Here is a 22103-nt window from a genome sequence, read left to right as displayed (position 1 = left end):
GGCTACGTGGTTTTCTTTACCCGGCTTGTAGAACACTTGTGCGTTATGTTCATCAACAAACGCTTTCCACCTTTTGAGCCTGGGATTCGGATTTTTATCCGACATTGAACCGGTCAGTGGTTGATGGTCGGTGAAGATGTTTAACTTCTTTACGCCATATAAATAGCTTCTGAGATTTTGGAGTGCCCATACTATTGCTAGTAGTTCTCGTTCATTTGTTGCCATTGAAATCTCGGTTCCGCGTAACGTACGAGAGATCATGGTGATTGGACGACCTTTCTGTGAAAGAACAGCCCCTAGGCCGCTTCCAGAGGCGTCAGTGGTCAAGTCAAATGGCTGAGTGAAATCTGGGTATGCCAACATGACATCCTCAGACTCCAGGATGTTTCTAAGTTTTTCAAATGATTTTCGCTGCTCGTTGGTCAGCTCTAGTTTGACTTTCTTTGAGTGGTTTGCACCAATTTTTCCATTGTCACCTTTTAGAATATTCGTCAGAGGTCTTGCGATGCTAGCAAACCCCTTTATGAAACATCTATAATAACTGGCCAGTCCCAGAAATGACCTGAGACTGAACAGTGTTGATGGAGGTTGAAATTCTTTTATAGCCTTAACCTTTTCAGGCGAAGTTTTAATTCCCCCTCGGGACACTATGAATCCCAAATATTCTACGTTCTCCTTAAAGAACATAGATTTTTCTACAGACACTCTCATGCCTGCATCGCACAAAGTTTTTAGGACCGTGTTTATATCGTTGACATGACTATCCATTGTTTGGGAGAAAATGATTACGTCATCGACGTAGACATAGCAAGTTTTTCCGATGTGATCTCTCAGAACATCATCTATGGCCCGGTGGAAAATACTAGGTGCATTTTTTAAACCAAAGGGAAGTCTGCAGAATTCATACTTCCCGTTGTTGACCGAAAAAGCTGTCTTTTCTCGATCGCGCTCCGCGAGCTCAATTTGATGGAAGCCCGACTTCAGATCAAGAGTCGTGAAGTACTGAGCTTTTCCAATGTTCGACAGTATGGTCGATATGGATGGTATAGGATACTTGTCATCAATTGTTTTCTGATTCAGTTTTCTGAAGTCAATAACGAGACGTTTCTTCCTATGACCTTCTTCGTCAAAACCCTTCTTATCAACAACCCAAATTGGGTTATTGTAAGGCGACCGGGATGGTCTTATTATTCCGTCTGCTAGAAGTTGTTTAACTTCCGAATTGACGAAATCGGCTACACCCATCGGATATGGATAAAGTTTTGAATATACAGGTTCTCCGTCAGTGCGGATCGTGGCGACCGTATTTATATTAAAGGGGAGGGACTCGTTTGGGTCCGCAAAGGCTTTTGATCTGTTTTTGATCATCTTTTTAAAATCATCGTTGACGGCGTTTGGCACGTCCACGTCATTGATGTTAATAAAGTTTACATTTCTGCATTTTGAGTAAAAAATCTGCTCTGTACCATGATCATGCTCAATGATGTTTTTTGTTAGATCAATTTTTGCATTGACCCTTTTTAGTACATCTAGTCCAACAATTCCGTCATATCCGTTCAGGTTGTTTAACAAGAAAAAGTATGACTTAACATTGAATAGATGGATCAGACACTTTTGTTTTATTTTTGTGTGCCCATGGATTGATGTAACTTCAAATGGTGTTTCCACTGGTTTGAAGTGTTTTAATTCAGATAAAGGTTTTATGTAATTTTTGGAGGCTCCTGTATCTAACAGTAACCTGATTTCCCGCCCCGCTATCGTACGAATTATGTACGGGAGCAGGGACGTTCCTCTAAAAAATTACATGATTCGGAATCGGACGTGTTATCTGCCTCGATTTCCGCTGCTTCGTAGGATGACTTTACCCTATACTCCTGGTCATTTGACTGCTCTTGGGTCGTATGGTTCAACCATTGACGACTGCGAGCTGTCTGCCCGCCCCTAAATTTAGAACGTGATGTGGGATCAACGTCCATTGGTTCAGGACCTAGATTTTGAGAATAGCTTTTACGAGGATTATTTGATTCACTGTTCTGTTGCGTTTGGTCTTTATGTCCTTGGTTTTTAGAAAATTGAGAGCCTCTAGTTTGGTTACTAGTGCCCGGTGCATTATTGCTTTGGTTTCTCTGGAAAACACCCTGGGAGTTGTTGTGGTTATTACCTTGTGGGGTGTTATGAAAACGGTTACCCTGGCGACGGTTTTCTGAATTGTAAGATTTGTCCTCTAAATTTTTATTAAAGCTTGCAACGAACCAGGCTCGTTCATTGCAAGACTCTGCCCGTTGAGCCACAGCCAATGCTGATGGCAAATCTTTGGGCGCAGCTGAGAGAACTACATGTCGGACTGATTTTTTTAACCCGGTCACAAAAGCGGTCAAAGCGTCCTGCCGTGATCTATTATTTAAGATAGCGGCAGTATTTGTGTCATAAGACAACAAAGTCTTACTAATAATAAGAGTTAGTTTTCTCTTAATCTCATTATAAAAAGTCATTAGGGGAGTTCTCCCTGACGCATAGTAACCATTTGTTGTTGCGTTACCTCGATTGGAGTTTGTTCTGCATAAGCGCAGTCCATTCTAGCTATTATAGCATCAAAATTTAGTACTGTATTATGTGACGTAAGCATTACTCCCGCGGGGCCTATTACCTTGTTACGTATGATTCCTACGGCCTGGTAGGTTCTAGAGCTACCCAAATATGGTTTGTAGATTTCGTAGGCGTTAACTGCTGCGGTTCGCCATGCCACATACTCATCTTGTTTTCCGTCAAAACTTGGTATGGACTTTACTAAGTCTAGCGGTTCATTACAAGAGATAGCTGAGTTATGTGGTATTTGCTCGTATACCACTAGGGGTCCACCCTCATTTACTCTCTGCCTATTCTCAACCTCTTTAAGCTTTTCTGAAAATATTTTTTGTTGATGCTCTAGTGCGCCATTTACGGCCGCTTCCATGAGTCTAATTACATCTTTATTACTAATGGTACCTGAGGTTTTCGCCTGTTCTTGTGTTGCTGTTGCCTCTTGTTGAAGGTCCTGATGTTGATTTTGAAATTCCTGGTCGTTAACCATTTTTACTTTGTCTGTAAAGCCGTCAATTAAGTTACTTAATTCTATATCTTCGTCGGTCTCAGCACCGTCAATGTAACCCCCTTGATGGCTATTATTTCTTATGTCTTTATAGCTCTGTATTAAGTCTTCGTCACTGTCGTTGTTTTCGTTACTGTTTCTATACATCGGACAATGATACTTTTTAAATTTTTTTTTTTTTATAATTTGTATGAGAAAGAGCTTAATTTTCCTTCTTCATCATTTGTTTTTTTTAAAAATTTGTAAATGAAAATCGCTATACCTGAACTTTTAATTGCAATCACTCTTTTTTTGTTTTATTTCGTTACTTATTATGTGTATTTTTTTCAAAAATTGGCACACATGTCTGGTTGACGTTAAAAGAGGTAAATTGAAAATAAAGATCTCACTTACATGTTATATTGGTATACTGGTATAATAAAAATGCATCGAAGACGGTAGCTGGTTGATCCGTTTATCCTCTGGCTGTCGTTGATTTAGCTGATTACTGTTGATATGCAGCGTTGTTTTGTTTTTGTATTAGATAATTTTGTTTGTTTGTTGCTGTTCACTATTATTGTGCAGCGCGCGAGTCCGAAGTGTTTTCAAAGAAAACCCGATTACGAGACCTTGATTTCTAGATCTTTTTACTACGGATTTTACGGTTTTACGACACTTAAGCGCGTTGGGCGTCAATTAAACCAAATACGTTTGTATGGTTCTTTTTATTGGAGCCAACTGCTCTGAATTCTGGAATCTTACGAACTAAATACAAATCAAATTTATTAAGGCCGCCAAGTCTTCGGTTGGAGGCAGCGGACCCAGCAGAGCGCTTAGTCAGCGCCCCGTGCCGTCTGGAGTTCCGTGCCTTCGACGGTCACCCAGCGCGCACATGCCCGCCTCGCATTACGCTGACCCTTGCACATCGCTTTCGCTAAAGCGAAATGCGGTACTGGGCTGGCTCAGCGTCGCCGATGTTATTGTTGGTCCATCCGGTCTTGGATGGCATTTCGGCGGGTCGTCGCACCCCTCTGACTTGCTCGTGTTAACTTATATACTTTATATGGTCGGAAACCCTAACTTCTGCCTTTTGCATACTTTTCAACGAATCTAGTATACCCTTTTACTCTACGAGTAACGGGTATAATAACTCTACAACATATAACAGGTTTTAGAGACGGAGTGAGCCGGACTCACTTTGTAGCTCTATTTAAAAATTAGAATACACTACAAAAGTTGTTTTTTATTAGGGTTAGAACTTACTGAAGATTATTGGGAGACCACAGTTTTTAACATTTTAATTTTAACATTCGAAGATCACAAACACATATTAAAAACCACAAGGATTCGTCTGCATGTTATAAGTAACACTTTTGATAATTGTCTTCCTAGGCGTTTATACCTAACGCTCAAGCGTTGTTTATTTTTAGGTATAGACAGACAAATGTTTGGCAATACAATACATTGCTGCAGCGATCAATCGTTTTACATACAATTTTTGTATACTCTTGTACATATGCTTATATGCTTGCGTCGGGGTTGCGAACGATGTGAAATCATTTATGCGCCAAACTAAAGGTGGCTTTAAGAGACTGATCAACAGATTTAAGCTGTTTAAGGAATCTCCAAAGTGAAAAGTAAAAAACGCTGGTGGTAAGCTGTCTAAGAGAACGCCCAGCAGCCTCCCGCAAGTGATAAACAGGATTCCACAGATGATAAGCCTTCGATCGCAGCAAATCCCCAAATGTGTCTAAGATCGGAAGCTAAAAACGATTCGGAGCGATGTGATCAATCGTGGAGAGAGTTCGGTATTGCTTAAGAATTCGATTTTTCTTTTCCGGTTTCGCAGCAAGCGATTCCACCTGTCCCGATTAGTCTACTACCACAAGGGAATATTGAGTACGGACTACATACAGAAACATATTTTCGTTTCTCGACTTTCTTCTGATCAAACATCATCTGATGTATTGTCTTATATACAATTCGTCAAAAAGCCTCAAAAAAAGCTCGACCACATATAAATGAGCGGCAAGGCAGCATGGCAAGGTACGTGAAATATGTTTGTACTCACATGTGCTCTCCCCCCAGAACAACTTGCCTGTCAAGCTAAACGCAGACATGTAACTTTCACACTGAATACACAAACCTGCTCACCCTGTACATCCCACAAGCAGACGTAGTAACATATCTCGGCGTTCACATAGACAGACGCCTCACCTGACGGCGACATATAGAATCTAAGAGGACTTATAGGAAGCTTATAGTTGAAACTATTATTAATTGAAACTCTTCCCATATGAGATGGTTATTGGGTTTTGTCGGTCGGTAATTTTTTTCTTTTTAAATTTACTTTTATAATGTGTTTCATTTTGGCCTCAATTGTTTTAATGTTTTTTTACCTAGTTGTTCAATTCTGCCTTATTTCCTATAGGAATTTTAAACTTCATAATTCATAATTTTTTTCGGTTCTCATTAAGTTTTTTATTTATATTTTCTTAGTCGTCTGGGACTCATAGCTGTGCATCCGTAAAGTAGAATATAAGCTAGTATTTGTTCGGTTCTATTATATTTAGTTTTATGTTTATGTTTATTTTTATAAACCACCTTATTTCTATAGTTTTTAATTCGATGCATAGTTTATTGTAGGTATTTTTAACATTTTATAAAAATTTGTTTTTTATTTGGATGACACTTGTTTTTCCAGTTTCCCTTTCTGTATTCTGTGCTTCTTAATAGTTATCTTATGGTTTATAATTCATGATTCTATTGGGGCTAGTGTGCCTAATATAATTACCCAACTTTGATTTTTAATTAATATCTCTTTTGAGGAATATTGGAATATTAAACTCTTGATAAAAGTTTGATCAGAATTTTTTTAACCAAAAAAAAAGGTTTTTTTTATGTGATATATCGTTGTTTTGTGTGGCTTTCTTTTCTTAAGGGAGTTTCTAAGATTTCCTGTTCTGCTCTAATGCCTCTCTTATTATAATTTCGTCTACGACAGGTCTTTTATTAAGAGAAAGCTCTTTGATGTTCTCTGTTATTATTTTTATTTCTGTATTGGTAATAATTTCGATTTTGGTATTTTCCCAGTCCTCAATATTTATTATTGGGTTGATTGTCCTAAGCCGCGATATTTTCCCTGGTAGAAATTATTTCACTTGTGAAATTACGTCAATAGTTCCCCATGTCACTGCCTAAGGTCGTTAAAATTTACTTTACTTCAGTATTTTCTGAAACTTCTACATACATTTTATCTGTATCTAATAAGTATCTGTTTTTATTGTCAGGGGGCCTAAAATAGTAGGAACTGTTATGTCCAAGCTGTATTTTTGCGCTAATGTGTAATGTCTGAAAAGGAAGCTACTGACATAGCGCAACTTTACCAGCAAATGACATTTCGTTATTGTGCATAGCAATTGTTGTACAGTATGAAACATGTTTGTGCCTGAAAAATCGTGTTTGCGGGGAATGTTACTTCACTATTTTAACATGAAGAAAAGTGCTGCGGAAAGTTATCGTATTGTAGTGGAAGTATGAATAGGCTCTCGCTGAACTAATAAGCAGAAAGTGGTTTTCGCGGTTTAAAAGTGAAAATTTTGACTTAGATGACACATAACGTGCTGGACAACCGAAAAAGTTAGAAGATGAAGATTTGTCGACGCACAATGGCGCAAAAGATACAGATACTATACAAAAATCAAATTTTTGATGACAACGGATCGTTGCATGGAATATATATAGTGCAAATTCTGCTACAAGAGCAGTCGCTGCGCAGTACGAAATTGTATGGCGGGCATACATTTTTTCCTGTATTGGCGGCTTGTTTTTCAATCCCTGACTTTGTAATGATTTTAAATGAATGTATAATGATTACCTATTCTTTAAAAATATTAAGTAGGTTAGGTTAGGTTAGGTTTTACCGGCCGTCGGTTATCCGACGCACTTAGACCATTAGAGGTCCATTGTGATACCGTGTATGTTTTCCCCTTTTGCCCGTAGAGGTTCGTGTGAAGTTAGCAGTTTCCCCAGCCAGAGGCGCTGATTAATTTTTGTATCCGATGTGGATCGGTGTCGCTCAGGTCGCACGTGTCTATCAGGAATCTGCTTCCTAATTGAGCAAGTCTTTTCGCTTGCAGTGCTGGACAGTGGTATAGTAGATGCTCTACCGTTTCTTCCATTTCTTGGTCCCTACAGCTACGGCCGAAATCATTATACGGGGCATTTAGTCTTCTGGCATGGGTGCCTATCAACCAATGCCCTGTGATGACTCTCATAGCAGTGCTGAGGTTTGCTCTGGTCAATCTTAAAAGTTTTGACGTTCTCTTTGAGCTTATGTTTGGCCATATTTGAGGTGTTAGGCGACAGTGTGTGGTGTTTTCCCATATTGTCTGTTTGTTGCGGTTTTTCCTAAGTAGTAGTTTGCAAGTGGCTAAAGGCATACTCATGCCCTCCATCTCTAGTATGAGTGGCGCCGTAGTGCCTTCTCGAGCTAGTTTATCTGCGATGCAGTTACCTTTTATGTCCCTGTGTCCGGGTACCCATATAAGGCTGATAACGAATTGTTGAGTCATCTCGTGTAAAGATGATCGGCAATTCGGTACTGTTTTCGAGTGACTAGAGATAGCTACTTGGCTGTCACTGAAATGTTTACATGTGAGCCTTCCGGCTTTAGTGATTTTAAGTGTTTTAGGGCCTCCCTTATTGCTTCCATTTCAGCTTGAAAAACGATGCAATGATCGGGGAGTCTGAACGAGATGCGTAGGCCTAGCTGTTCATAGTAAACTCCTCCTCCTACTCTATTCTGTAGTTTTGACCCGTCCGTGTAGAAGCATATAGCATTTTGGGGGCCAGGTGTTCGTGATTTCCAATCGTCCCTCTCTGAGATGATTGTGTTTGAAAGGTGTTTGTATGTACTTCGTTGGAGTGCAGTAGTCTGTCCTGGAGGGGACTATTTGAATGTTTTTTAGGATACATGAGTGACCCGCTTCTTGTGGGTTCCACTGTTTGGTATCTCTAAGCCTGATTGCCGCTACTGTAGCCTGTTCCATGCCAGCTAGTTCTGGGCTTGGGAGGTTGAGTACGGCATTTAGGGCTTCGTTTGGGGTGGTGCGTAAAGCACTGCTGATGCAGAGTGCCGCAGTTCTTTCCATTTTTGCTAGCATTTTTATGCTGGATTCTTTTTCAGAGCCGGCCACCATACCACGACCCCGTACAGTAGTATTGGTCTGACGATGGCCGTATATATCCAACTTACTATATAGGGTGTCATGCCCCATTTGAGCCCTATACCTTTCTTGCACGTGAAGAGTGCTATTGAAGCTTTTTTATATCTGTCTGTGAGATTCAAGTTCCAGTTTAGTGTCCTGTCAAGTACCTTGCGCTGCTACTGAAGGAAAGTCTTTGAATGTTGAGGATAGTTGGGATAGTTACTTCCTAGTGAAGAGAGGGTTTAATTCCTAATCCGTTATTTTTGGTCCAGCTAGACAAAACACAGAGTTTTTCGCTCATACATCGCATAGCGTTTGGGGGTATTTGCCTGTGAAGATGATAGCAACGTCATCCGCATAGGCTATTATCCGGCAGCACCCCCCTTCCATGTGCGTAGAATCGAGTTGACTGCTATGTTCCATAGAAGTGGGGAGAGGACGCCTCCTTGCGGAGTGCCTCTGCTGACGTGCCTAGTGAGGGTTGACGCGCCTAGTGAAGACATAACCTTCCTGCAGGTGAGCAGTTGGTTTATGGTCCACCCCAAGGTCTGTCAGGGCTCCGGTAATCGCCGTTGGGATGACGTTGTTAAAAGCTCCTTCTATGTCTAGGAAAGCTACCAGTGCATATTCCTTTTGGGACATTGATTTTTCTATATTGGAGACGAGAGAGTGTAGTGCTGTCTCTGTCGATTTCCCTTTCTTGTAGGCGTGTTGCGTGTCTGTGATAAGACAAGGGTTGAGAGTTGATCTCAGATGTAGGCCGATGATTCTTTCAAGGGTCTTTAGTAGGAAGGATGACAGACTGATAAAGTCCTTGGGGGTCGTGTGTGATGGTTTCCCTGCTTTGGGGATGAAGACAAAACGGGACTCTAGCCACGATTGTGGTAGGTGTCCAAGAAGCAGGGACCTTTTAAAAATATCAAGAAGCCAGTTTATGGCTATATTTCCCGCATGTTGGATTTGTGCGGGTCTGATTTTGTTTGTACCTGAAGATTTGTATGATTCAAATCTGTATATGGCCCAAAGGAGGACCTTTGGGTCTATGCACAGTTTGATACTTGCCAGTGTGGCGTTTGTTTGTTGGGGGGTGAGAGCGATTTGGCTGTTTTCTGGGAAGTCAGTGTCTAGAAGTATCTTCAGAGATTCCTCACTCGTGCTGGTTCAGGAGCCATCTGCTCTTTTAAGGTAGCCTTGGGTTGTGGCCGATTTGAATAGTATTTTTCTAAGTCTGGCTGCTTCAGTTGTATTTTCAATTTCTGAGCAGAAGGAATGCCACGAGGATCGCTTTGCTTTCCTGATGGTTTTTTTGTAGTTTGCAAGGACTCTCTTGTAGGCGGTCCACAGGGCCTCCTCATTTCCTGCCTCGGCCCTGTTAAAAAGGGTTCTGCAGTCTATTCGGAGGGGGACAGTTCTGCTGACCATCAGGGAAGTTTTCTTTTTCTTTTGGGCTTGCTATTGGGGCAGGCCTTTTTTAGTGCATAGTTGCAGGTTTCTGTGAAAATTGAAACTAGTTCGTTTAGACTAGAAATTGTTTGGGGGTATGGAGGGGGATCCGTTGGGATTTTTTCCCTCAAAATATTTTTGTATTTTTGCCAGTCTGTTTTCCTTGGGTTTGTAAAAACTGCTGTTTTTAAGGGGTTGATTGTGAGGGTCGTTTCTATATTCCTATGGTCCGAGAAAGAGTGCTTGTCTAGCACCCTCCAGTGAGTTACTGTCTCTAATAGTGGTTTAGAGACGAGAGTTAGGTCTATTACGTCTTTTCGGTTCTTAATGATAAAGGTGGGGTGATTACCTTTATTACATATGAAGAGATTTGAACTAAAGATAAAGTTAAAAAGAGACTCACCGCGGTCGTTTGTGTCTGTACTTTCCCATTGTGTATGGTGGGCGTTAGCATCACAGCCTATTAGTAGGCCTATGTTTTCCTTACCAGCTCATCCGGCAGTTCTTGCCTTTCGTAGGCCATGTACGATGACAGCACTCGGAACGGAGATGGCCTACTCTCCACGGTGGCTTCTGCGTTGTCTGCATCGCTGTTATTATGGAGCAGAAAAATTCTAAGGTGCTTTTTGGCTAAAAGGAAGCTGTTAGAAGCTTATATTTCTTAGTCCCTAATCCTGAAACCTTTCCTCCCACTATCCAAGGTTCCTGGATCGGGACTATTTCGACTCCATCTTTAGCCAGATGGAGTTGAAGAGCAGCGGAATCTGCCTTACTGTGGTGGAGGTTTATCTGCAGAAGCCTCACGGAACATCTGCTGTGGGCATCTCCACCACGGTTGTATCGGCTCCCTCCCCGTCCGATGTGGGTAGGTCCGTCATTGGACCCATGGTCGCAAGGGTGCGGAGGATTGAGGCATCGGTCGAGTAGCCGTCCTCGGATTCCGATGCCTCGATCTCGGAGACAATCTCCTCGATCACTAATCCACTCCCTTCCTGATCCTCCTTGGCGGAGTCCGATTTATAGACCTTTATGGTCACTGAGCTAAACCCGAAGTTTAGCTCCCCGTGAGCGGCCTCAATGGGAGCTAGGGACTTCTTGTTTAGGATGAGAGTGGCCTGGTTTGTTGGCCCCTCCATTTCGTCAACCTTCACCACTCGCCAGTCCGAGGTGGGAAGGTGCGGGATGCAGCGCTGCAGCATGGTGAGGATCTGGTACGGCGCCTTAATGTATGCCGGTGTCGGCAAGGTACGTCGAACCAGCTCAGCGCAACAAGTCCTCATACACCTCCCCCAGCTCTTTTACTGCGGCTTTGTATAGCTCCGCAGAGCGTTTATCGTCACAGGCGATCACCTTGACGCCGCCTTGGAACCATCCCACGTCTTTGCAGACAGGAGGGGGGCCAGGTTCCTTGGCTAGAATCTCGAAGCATTTTGTGGCTAGGGCTGCCTCCACCCACTTCCACTTATTACGTGGAATCCTGCCACTCGGGTCGTTTCTGTCGACCCCGCCCAGGAGAATGCGGTTTTTCGCGATCCCCGCAAAGGATCGCCCTGGCTGCACGCGTTGCCGCTTTGCCGAGGGGTCGGAGGGGACGTCCTGGGAGCGCTCCGTCTTATGTGGAGGTCGCTTTTTGACCTCTGTGGGCTTGGGTGGTTTAGGGGCTTCCTTGCCGAAGTTTGGCAAAACGGATTTAGCCCATTCCACCTTTTTCATCCATTCAGCCGAAGGAGCCGTTTTTGATCTCTCCTGGCTGCGTACGATTTGACCTACAGATCGTTTCTCTGCGTAGGTGTGTTTGCCTTTACCGGTTGCCACTGGGTGCTTGCCGTCCTTAGCTGCGCATGAAGGGGGCATCATGGCACTAGGGTCTGGAGATGTTCCCATAGCGACGGCTTTGGGCGGCTTGCACTCAGTCGCCTCAGATTTGAGGCGGGGTTCACCCGAACCCGATCCCGTGGTGTTGACCAGGCAGGTGGGCTCACTCGCCAATTTTGCTGCCTTGAAGTTTGTACGGCCAGACTCAGTCGTCACTGCCGTTTGAGTAGGTTTTTTGGGAGATTCTGACTCCTTTTTATTTATTTTATCGACTCCATGTGATTCCAACGAGTTGCGGAGAAAAGGAGGGTCCACCCGGGCGGAGATCCGCGACGCCCGGGTAAGGGTTCTGCAGTCTATTCGGAGGGGGGACAGTTCGGCTGACCATCAGGGAAGTTATCTTTTTCTTTTGGGCTTGCTATTGGGGCAGGCCTTTTTTAGTGCATAGTTGCAGGTTTCTGTGAAAATTGAAACTAGTTCGTTTAGACTAGAAAGTGTTTGGGGGTATGGAGGGGGATCCGTTGGGATTTTTTCCCTCAAAATATTTTTGTATTTTTGCCAGTCTGTTTTCCTTGGGTTTGTAAAAACTGCTGTTTTTAAGGGGTTGATTGTGAGGGTCGTTTCTATATTCCTATGGTCCGAGAAAGAGTGCTTGTCTAGCACCCTCCAGTGAGTTACTGTCTCTAATAGTGGTTTAGAGACGAGAGTTAGGTCTATTACGTCTTTTCGGTTCTTAATGATAAAGGTGGGGTGATTACCTTTATTACATATGAAGAGATTTGAACTAAAGATAAAGTTAAAAAGAGACTCACCGCGGTCGTTTGTGTCTGTACTTTCCCATTGTGTATGGTGGGCGTTAGCATCACAGCCTATTAGTAGGCCTATGTTTTCCTTACCAGCTCATCCGGCAGTTCTTGCCTTTCGTAGGCCATGTACGATGACAGCACTCGGAACGGAGATGGCCTACTCTCCACGGTGGCTTCTGCGTTGTCTGCATCGCTGTTATTATGGAGCAGAAAAATTCTAAGGTGCTTTTTGGCTAAAAGGAAGCTGTTAGAAGCTTATATTTCTTAGTCCCTAATCCTGAAACCTTTCCTCCCACTATCCAAGGTTCCTGGATCGGGACTATTTCGACTCCATCTTTAGCCAGATGGAGTTGAAGAGCAGCGGAATCTGCCTTACTGTGGTGGAGGTTTATCTGCAGAAGCCTCACGGAACATCTGCTGTGGGCATCTCCACCACGGTTGTATCGGCTCCCTCCCCGTCCGATGTGGGTAGGTCCGTCATTGGACCCATGGTCGCAAGGGTGCGGAGGATTGAGGCATCGGTCGAGTAGCCGTCCTCGGATTCCGATGCCTCGATCTCGGAGACAATCTCCTCGATCACTAATCCACTCCCTTCCTGATCCTCCTTGGCGGAGTCCGATTTATAGACCTTTATGGTCACTGAGCTAAACCCGAAGTTTAGCTCCCCGTGAGCGGCCTCAATGGGAGCTAGGGACTTCTTGTTTAGGATGAGGATGGCCTGGTTTGTTGGCCCCTCCATTTCGTCAACCTTCACCACTCGCCAGTCCGAGGTGGGAAGGTGCGGGATGCAGCGCTGCAGCATGGTGAGGATCTGGTACGGCGCCTTAATGTATGCCGGTGTCGGCAAGGTACGTCGAACCAGCTCAGCGCAACAAGTCCTCATACACCTCCCCCAGCTCTTTTACTGCGGCTTTGTATAGCTCCGCAGAGCGTTTATCGTCACAGGCGATCACCTTGACGCCTTGGAACCATCCCACGTCTTTGCAGACAGGAGGGGGGCCAGGTTCCTTGGCTAGAATCTCGAAGCATTTTGTGGCTAGGGCTGCCTCCACCCACTTCCACTTATTACGTGGAATCCTGCCACTCGGGTCGTTTCTGTCGACCCCGCCCAGGAGAATGCGGTTTTTCGCGATCCCCGCAAAGGATCGCCCTGGCTGCACGCGTTGCCGCTTTGCCGAGGGGTCGGAGGGGACGTCCTGGGAGCGCTCCGTCTTATGTGGAGGTCGCTTTTTGACCTCTGTGGGCTTGGGTGGTTTAGGGGCTTCCTTGCCGAAGTTTGGCAAAACGGATTTAGCCCATTCCACCTTTTTCATCCATTCAGCCGAAGGAGCCGTTTTTGATCTCTCCTGGCTGCGTACGATTTGACCTACAGATCGTTTCTCTGCGTAGGTGTGTTTGCCTTTACCGGTTGCCACTGGGTGCTTGCCGTCCTTAGCTGCGCATGAAGGGGGCATCATGGCACTAGGGTCTGGAGATGTTCCCATAGCGACGGCTTTGGGCGGCTTGCACTCAGTCGCCTCAGATTTGAGGCGGGGTTCACCCGAACCCGATCCCGTGGTGTTGACCAGGCAGGTGGGCTCACTCGCCAATTTTGCTGCCTTGAAGTTTGTACGGCCAGACTCAGTCGTCACTGCCGTTTGAGTAGGTTTTTTGGGAGATCCTGACTCCTTTTTATTTATTTTATCGACTCCATGTGATTCCAACGAGTTGCGGAGAAAAGGAGGGTCCACCCGGGCGGAGATCCGCGACGCCCGGGTAAGGGTTCTGCAGTCTATTCGGAGGGGGGACAGTTCGGCTGACCATCAGGGAAGTTATCTTTTTCTTTTGGGCTTGCTATTGGGGCAGGCCTTTTTTAGTGCATAGTTGCAGGTTTCTGTGAAAATTGAAACTAGTTCGTTTAGACTAGAAATTGTTTGGGGGTATGGAGGGGGATCCGTTGGGATTTTTCCCCTCAAAATATTTTTGTATTTTTGCCAGTCTGTTTTCCTTGGGTTTGTGAAAACTGCTGTTTTTAAGGGGTTGATTGTGAGGGTCGTTTCTATATTCCTATGGTCCGAGAAAGAGTGCTTGTCTAGCACCCTCCAGAGAGTTACTGTCTCTAATAGTGGTTTAGAGACGAGAGTTAGGTCTATGACGTCTTTTCGGTTCTTAACGATAAAGGTGGGGTGATTACCTTTATTACATATGAAGAGATTCGAACTAAAGATAAAGTTAAAAAGAGACTCACCGCGGTCGTTTGTGTCTGTACTTTCCCATTGTGTATGGTGGGCGTTAGCATCACAGCCTATTAGTAGGCCTATGTTTTCCTTACCAGCTCATCCGGCAGTTCTTGCCTTTCGTAGGCCATGTACGATGACAGCACTCGGAACGGAGATGACCTACTCTCCACGGTGGCTTCTGCGTTGTCTGCATCGCTGTTATTATGGAGCAGAAAAATTCTAAGGTGCTTTTTGGCTAAAATGCAGGCTCTTATTTTAACTTCGCTGGAAGCTGTTAGAAGCTTATATTTCTTAGTCCCTAATCCTGAAACCTTTCCTCCCACTATCCAAGGTTCCTGGATCGGGACTATTTCGACTCCATCTTTAGCCAGATGGAGTTGAAGAGCAGCGGAATCTGCCTTACTGTGGTGGAGGTTTATCTGCAGAAGCCTCACAGAACATCTGCTGTGGGCATCTCCACCACGGTTGTATCGGCTCCCTCCCCGTCCGATGTGGGTAGGTCCGTCATTGGACCCATGGTCGCAAGGGTGCGGAGGATTGAGGCATCGGTCGAGTAGCCGTCCTCGGATTCCGATGCCTCGATCTCGGAGACAATCTCCTCGATCACTAATCCACTCCCTTCCTGATCCTCCTTGGCGGAGTCCGATTTATAGACCTTTATGGTCACTGAGCTAAACCCGAAGTCTAGCTCCCCGTGAGCGGCCTCAATGGGAGCTAGGGACTTCTTGTTTAGGATGAGGATGGCCTGGTTTGTTGGCCCCTCCATTTCGTCAACCTTCACCACTCGCCAGTCCGAGGTGGGAAGGTGCGGGATGCAGCGCTGCAGCATGGTGAGGATCTGGTACGGCGCCTTAATGTATGCCGGTGTCGGCAAGGTACGTCGAACCAGCTCAGCGCAACAAGTCCGGCGCCCTCATACACCTCCCCCAGCTCTTTTACTGCGGCTTTGTATAGCTCCGCAGAGCGTTTATCGTCACAGGCGATCACCTTGACGCCGCCTTGGAACCATCCCACGTCTTTGCAGACAGGAGGGGGGGCAGGTTCCTTGGCTAGAATCTCGAAGCATTTTGTGGCTAGGGCTGCCTCCACCCACTTCCACTTCCTGCCACTCGGGTCGTTTCTGTCGACCCCGCCCAGGAGAATGCGGTTTTTCGCGATCCCCGCAAAGGATCGCCCTGGCTGCACGCGTTGCCGCTTTGCCGAGGGGTCGGAGGGGACGTCCTGGGAGCGCTCCGTCTTAGGTGGAGGTCGCTTTTTGACCTCTGTGGGCTTGGGTGGTTTAGGGGCTTCCTTGCCGAAGTTTGGCAAAACGGATTTAGCCCATTCCACCTTTTTCATCCATTCAGCCGAAGGAGCCGTTTTCGATCTCTCCTGGCTACGTAGGATTTGACCTACAGGTGTGTTTGCCTTTACCGGTTGCCACTGGGTGTTTGCCGTCCTTGGCTACGCATGAAGGGGGCATCATGGCACTAGGGCCTGGAGATGTTCCCAAGGCGACGACTTTGGGCGGCTTGCACTCAGTCGCCTCAGATTTGAGGCGGGAATCACCCAAACCCGATCCTGTGGTGTTGGCCAGGCAGGTGGGCTCACTCGCCAATTTTGCTGCCTTGAAGTTTGTACGGCCAGACTCAGTCGTCACTGCCGTTTGAGTAGGTTTTTTGGGAGATCCTGACTCCTTTTTATTTATTTTATCGACTCCATGTGATTCCAACGAGTTGCGGAGAAAAGGAGGGTCCACCCGGGCGGAGATCCGCGACGCCCGGGTAAGGCTTCTTAGAACAGGGGGTCGCCAGGTACCCTGAGCTCTCCGTTTGAGACTGAGCTATTTTGTGACCCGGGCCCTCAGTCAGGCTGACTCTCGGCACGGGTCGAGTGACACCTTAGTCCACCCCGGGACGCCCGACTACCATTTGCCAGCATCCTCTGGCAGGGACATAACCTTGCCAGGGAACCTGTTTCCAGCCGCCTTCGCGAGGAGAGTATAGTCGCACTTCCGGGTGTATGGACAATTACGGCGTGTTCTTCTAGCAAGCTTGAAACTACACGTTATTCCCCTTATCCATCACCCGACTGACGGGTTACTTAAATTAAGTAAAATTAAATGATTATTTTTAATTATTTGTAAAAATAAGATAAAAATAGATGAAAAAATGACAAATAATAAAAAAAAAACATAAACAATGTTTTTTTTACAATTTATGTATTTATTTTTTTTAAATATTAAATATGTACCATATTAGCATTTTCAGAGAAATGAAATGAAAAGTATTTGTCGAAATTGGATAAAAATTAAGAAAACTGCCTCCAAAAACATTAATTTTCGAGTATAAAATCTACTATTTATCACACCATATTGTATGACCACGTAATCGAAAGGTACTAAAATTGTTGTAACCCAAAAGTATTTAAGGCGCCACTGTGCGACGTTGCTCGATGAAGACCCGTGCTAAACACTTCTTGAGTTGTCCACATCACTTGGAGTCGACTTTTCATAGCCATAGGAATGATGTGGATAAGCTTGTCTATTTAGTTATTAATCAAAGCTACTTTGTAAGCTTATAGGCCTAAGCTTATATAACCTATTTGTGCGTTCTTATTATTATAATCCTATGTGTGGCATATTGGTTGTCTGCCCCTTAAACTTTGGTGACCCCGACGTGATCTCAGTATTTATCGAAGTCTGTAACTTGGTTTCGTTATTATTTAACAACGTTTAAACAAAATGCATTATTCGCTTTCTTTTGCGGGCGTTCGGTCACAAACACACGAACAAACATACCTATGTGAGCCCGGAGTCGAATATAAATCTTTTTCCAATACGGACGTGGTAAGGTTACACTACGCGTAAGTTTATCTATCCTAGTCTCGGCCTGGCTGGAATAATTTTCGTGTGAAGCCACATAGCGGTAGTGCGCTGGTGTTGCAATTTATTTGTTTTACACTTTTTTTGTTTGGGGCGGCTCAGCTGATAGGGCTGCCAACCCATCGCAGTGGGCGGTCTGCATAGAACCGCGTTGCCAGTCAAACGGCCGTTTTAGTCTTTTGGCATGGGTGCCTATCAACCAATGCCCTGTGATGACTCTCATAGCAGTGCTGAGGTTTGCTCTGGTCAATCTTAAAAGTTTTGACGTTCTCTTTGAGCTTATTTTTGGCCATATTTGGCGTGTTAGGCGACAGTATGTGGTGTTTTCCCATATTGTCTGTTTGTTGCGGTTTTTCCTAAGTAGTAGTTTGCAAGTGGCTAAAGGCATACTCATGCCCTCCATCTCTAGTATGAGTGGCGCGGTAGTGCCTTCTCGAGCTATTTCATCTGCGATGCAGTTGCCTTTTATGTCCCTGTGTCCGGGTACCCATATAAGGCTGATAACGAATTGTTGAGTCATCTCGTGTAAAGATGATCAGCAATTCGGTACTGTTTTCGAGTGACTAGAGATAGCTACTTGGCTGTCACTGAAATGTTTACATGTGAGCCTTCCGGCTTTAGTGATTTTAAGAGTTTTAGGGCCTCCCTTATAGCTTCCACTTCAGGATACATGAGTCACCCGCTTCTTGTGGGTTCCACTGTTTTGTATCTCTAAGCCTGATTGCCGCTACTGTAGCCTGTGCCATGCCAGCTAGTTCTGGGCTTGGGAGGTTGAGTATGGCATTTAGGGCTTCGTTTGGGGTGGTGCAGTAGTATTGGTCTGACGATGGCCGTATATATCCAACTTACTATATAGGGTGTCATGCCCCATTTGAGCCCTATTGCTTTCTTGCACGTGAAGAGTGCTATTGAAGCTTTTTTATATCTGTCTGTGAGATTCAAGTTCCAGTTCAGTTTCCTGTCAAGTACCTTGCGCTGCTACTGAAGGAAAGTCTTTAAATGATGAGGATAGTTGGGACTAAGTCTGGTTTATTATACTTCCTAGTGAAGAGAACCAGCTCTTGAGGGGTTAATTCCTAATCCGTTATTTTTGGTCCAGCTAGACAAAACACTGAGTTCTTCGCTCATGACATCGCATAGCGTTTGGGGGTATTTGCCTGTGAAGATGATAGCAACGTCATCCGCATAGGCAGCCTCCCCCCCTTCCATGTCGCATAGTATCGAGTTGACTGCTATGTTTCATAGAAGTGGGGAGAGGACGCCTCCTTGCGGAGTGCCTCTGCTGACGTGCCTAGTGGGGGTTGACGCACCTAGTGAAGACATAACCTTTCTACAGGTGAGCAGTTGGTTTATGAGTCCCACCAAGTGGTGGTCCACCCCAAGGTCTGTCAGGGCTCCGGTAATCGACGTTGGGATGTTGTTGTTAAAAGCTCCTTCTATGTCTAGGAAAGCTACCAGTGCATATTCCTTTTCGGACATTGATTTTTCTATATTGGAGACGAGAGAGTGTAGTGCTGTCTCTGTCGATTTCCCTTTCTTGTAGGCGTGTTGCGTGTCTGTGATAAGACTAGGGTTGAGAGTTGATCTCAGATGTAGGCCGATGATTCTTTCAAGGGTCTTTAGTAGGAAGGATGACAGACTGATAAAGTCCTTGGGGGTCGTGTGTGATGGTTTCCCTGCTTTGGGATGAAGGCAATACGGAACTCTAGCCACGATTGTGGTAGGTGTCCAAGAAGTAGGGACCGATGGCTATATTTCCCGCATGTTGGATTTGTGCGGGTACGATTTTGTTTGTACCTGCAGATTTGTATGATTCAAAGCTGTGTATGGCCCAAAGGAGGACCTTTGGGTCTATGCACAGTTTGATACTTGCCAGTGTGGCGTTTGTTTGTTGGGTGGTGAGAGCGTTTTGGCTGTTTTCTGGGAAGTCAGTGTCTAGAAGTATCTCCAGAGATTCCTCACTCGTGCTGGTTCAGGAGCCATCTACTCTTTTAAGGTATCCTAGGGTTGTGGCCGATTTGAATAGTATTTTTCTAATTCTGGCTGCTTCAGTTGTATTTTCAATTTCTGAGCAAAAGGAATGCCACGAGGATCGCTTTGCTTTCCTGATGGTTTTTTTGTAGTTTGCAAGGACTCTCTTGTAGGTGGTCCACAGGGCCTCCTCATTTCCTGCCTCGGCCCTGTTAAAAAGGGTTCTGCAGTCTATTCGGAGGGGGGACAGTTCTGCTGACCATCAGGGAGGTTTTCTTTTTCTTTTGGGCTTGCTATTGGGGCAGGCCTTTTTTAGTGCATAGTTGCAGGTTTCTGTGAAAATTGCAACTAGTTCGTTTAGACTAGAAATTGTTTGGGGGTATGGAGGGGGATCCGTTGAGATTTTTCCCCTAAAAATATTTTTGTATTTTTGCCAGTCTGTTTTCCTTGGGTTTGTGAAAACTGCTGTTTTTAAGGGGTTGATTGTGAGGGTCGTTTCTATATTCCTATGGTCCGAGAATGGGTGCTTGTCAAGCACCCTCCAGTGAGTTATTGTCTCTAATAGTGGTTTAGAGACGAGAGTTAGGTCTATTACGTCTTTTCGGTTGTTAATGATAAAGGTGGGGTGATTACCTTTATTACATATGAAGAGATTTGAACTAAAGATAAAGTTAAAAAGAGACTCACCGCGGTCGTTTGTGTCTGTACTTTCCCATTGTGTATGGTGGGCGTTAGCATCACAGCCTATTAGTAGGCCTATGTTTTGCTTTTCGCTGTCTTCTACCAGTCCCCTTACCAGCTCATCCGGCGGTTCTTGCCTTTCGTAGGCCATGTACGATGACAGCACTTGGAACGAAGATGGCCTACTCTCCACGGTGGCTACCGCGTTGTCTGCATCGCTGTAATTATGGAGCAGAAAAATTCTAAGGTGCTTTTTGGCTAAAATGCAGGCCCTTATTTTAACTTCGCTGGGACCTGTTAGGAGCTTATTTTTCTTAGTCCCTAATCCTGAAACCTTTCCTCCCACTATCCAAGGTTCCTTTAGCCAGATGGAGTTGAAGAGCAGCGGAAGCTGCCTTACTGTGTTGGAGGTTTATCTGCAGAAGCCTCATGGACATCTGCTGTGGGCATCTCCACCACGGTTGTATCGGCTCCCTCCCCGTCCGATGTGTCTAGGTCCGTCAATGGACCCATGTTCGCAAGGCTGCGGAGGATTGAGGCATCGGTCGAGTAGCCGTCCTCGGTTTCCGATGCCTCGATCTCGGAGGCAATCTCCTCGATCACTCATCCACTGCCTTCCTGATCCTCCATGGCGGAGTCCAAATTATAGACCTTTATGGTCACTGAGCTAAACCCGAAGTTTAGCTCCCCGTGAGCGGCCTCAATGGGAGCTAGAGACTTCTTGTTTAGGATGAGGATGGCCAGGCTTGTTGGCCCCTCCATTTCGTCGACCTACACCACTCGCCAGTCCGAGGTGGAAAGGTGCGGGATGCAGCGCTGCAGCATGGTGAGGATCTGGTACGGCGCCTTAATGGATGCCGGTGTCGGCAAGGTACGTCGAACCAGCTCAGCGCAACAAGTCCGGCGCCCTCATACACCTCCCCCAGCACTTTTACTGCGGCTTTGTATAGCTCCGTAGAGCGTTTATCGTCACAGGCGATCACCTTGACGCCTTGGAACCATCCCACGTCTTTGCAGACAGGAGTGGGGCCAGGTTCCTTGGCTAGAATCTCGAAGCATTTTGTGGCTAGGGCTGCCTCCACCCACTTCCACTTATTACGTGGAATCCTGCCACTCGGGTCGTTTCTGTCGACCCCGCCCAGGAGAATGCGGTTTTTCGCGATCCCCGCAAAGGATCGCCCTGGCTGCACGCGTTGCCGCTTTGCCGAGGGGTCGGAGGGGACGTGCTGGGAGCGCTCCGTCTTAGGTGGAGGTCGCTTTTTGACCTCTGTGGGCTTGGGTGGTTTAGGGGCTTCCTTGCCGAAGTTTGGCAAAACGGATTTAGCCCATTCCACCTTTTTCATCCATTCAGCCGAAGGAGCCGTTTTCGATCTCTCCTGGCTGCGTAGGATTTGACCTACAGATCGTTTCTCTGCGTAGGTGTGTTTGCCTTTACCGGTTGCCACTGGGTGTTTGCCGTCCTTGGCTACGCATGAAGGGGGCATCATGGCACTAGGGCCTGGAGATGTTCCCAAGGCGACGACTTTGGGCGGCTTGCACTCAGTCGCCTCAGATTTGAGGCGGGAATCACCCAAACCCGATCCTGTGGTGTTGGCCAGGCAGGTGGGCTCACTCGCCAATTTTGCTGCCTTGAAGTTTGTATGGCCAGACTCAGTCGTCACTGCCGTTTGAGTAGGTTTTTTGGGAGATCCTGACTCCTTTTTATTTATTTTATCGACTCCATGTGATTCCAACGAGTTGCGGAGAAAAGGAGGGTCCACCCGGGCGGAGATCCGCGACGCCCGGGTAAGGCGTCTTAGAACAGGGGGTCGCCAGGTACCCTGAGCTCTCCTTTTGAGACTGAGCTATTTTGTGACCCGGGCCCTCAGTCAGGCTGACTCTCGGCACGGGTCGAGTGACACCTTAGTCCAGCCCGGGACGCCCGACTACCATTTGCCAGCATCCTCTGGCAGGGACATAACCTTGCCAGGGTACCTGTTTCCAGCCGCCCTCTCGAGGAGAGTATAGTCGCACTTCCGGGTGTATGGA

The 22103-nt window shown here is 45.8% G+C and overlaps 1 pseudogene; it reads right to left on the bottom strand.

Moving 5' to 3' along the window:
* Positions 1 to 7125: 7125 nt before the first annotated feature.
* LOC122319641 lies at positions 7126 to 10919 on the bottom strand (annotated as a pseudogene).
* Between the last annotated feature and the right edge of the window lie 11184 nt (positions 10920 to 22103).

This window comes from Drosophila yakuba, unplaced genomic scaffold, assembly GCF_016746365.2.
Source record: "Drosophila yakuba strain Tai18E2 unplaced genomic scaffold, Prin_Dyak_Tai18E2_2.1 Segkk2_quiver_pilon_scaf, whole genome shotgun sequence".
NCBI classification, from domain to species: Eukaryota; Metazoa; Arthropoda; class Insecta; order Diptera; family Drosophilidae; genus Drosophila; species Drosophila yakuba.
Note: the sequence above shows the minus strand (reverse complement) of the source record. Positions and strands in the feature narration are given on the sequence as shown.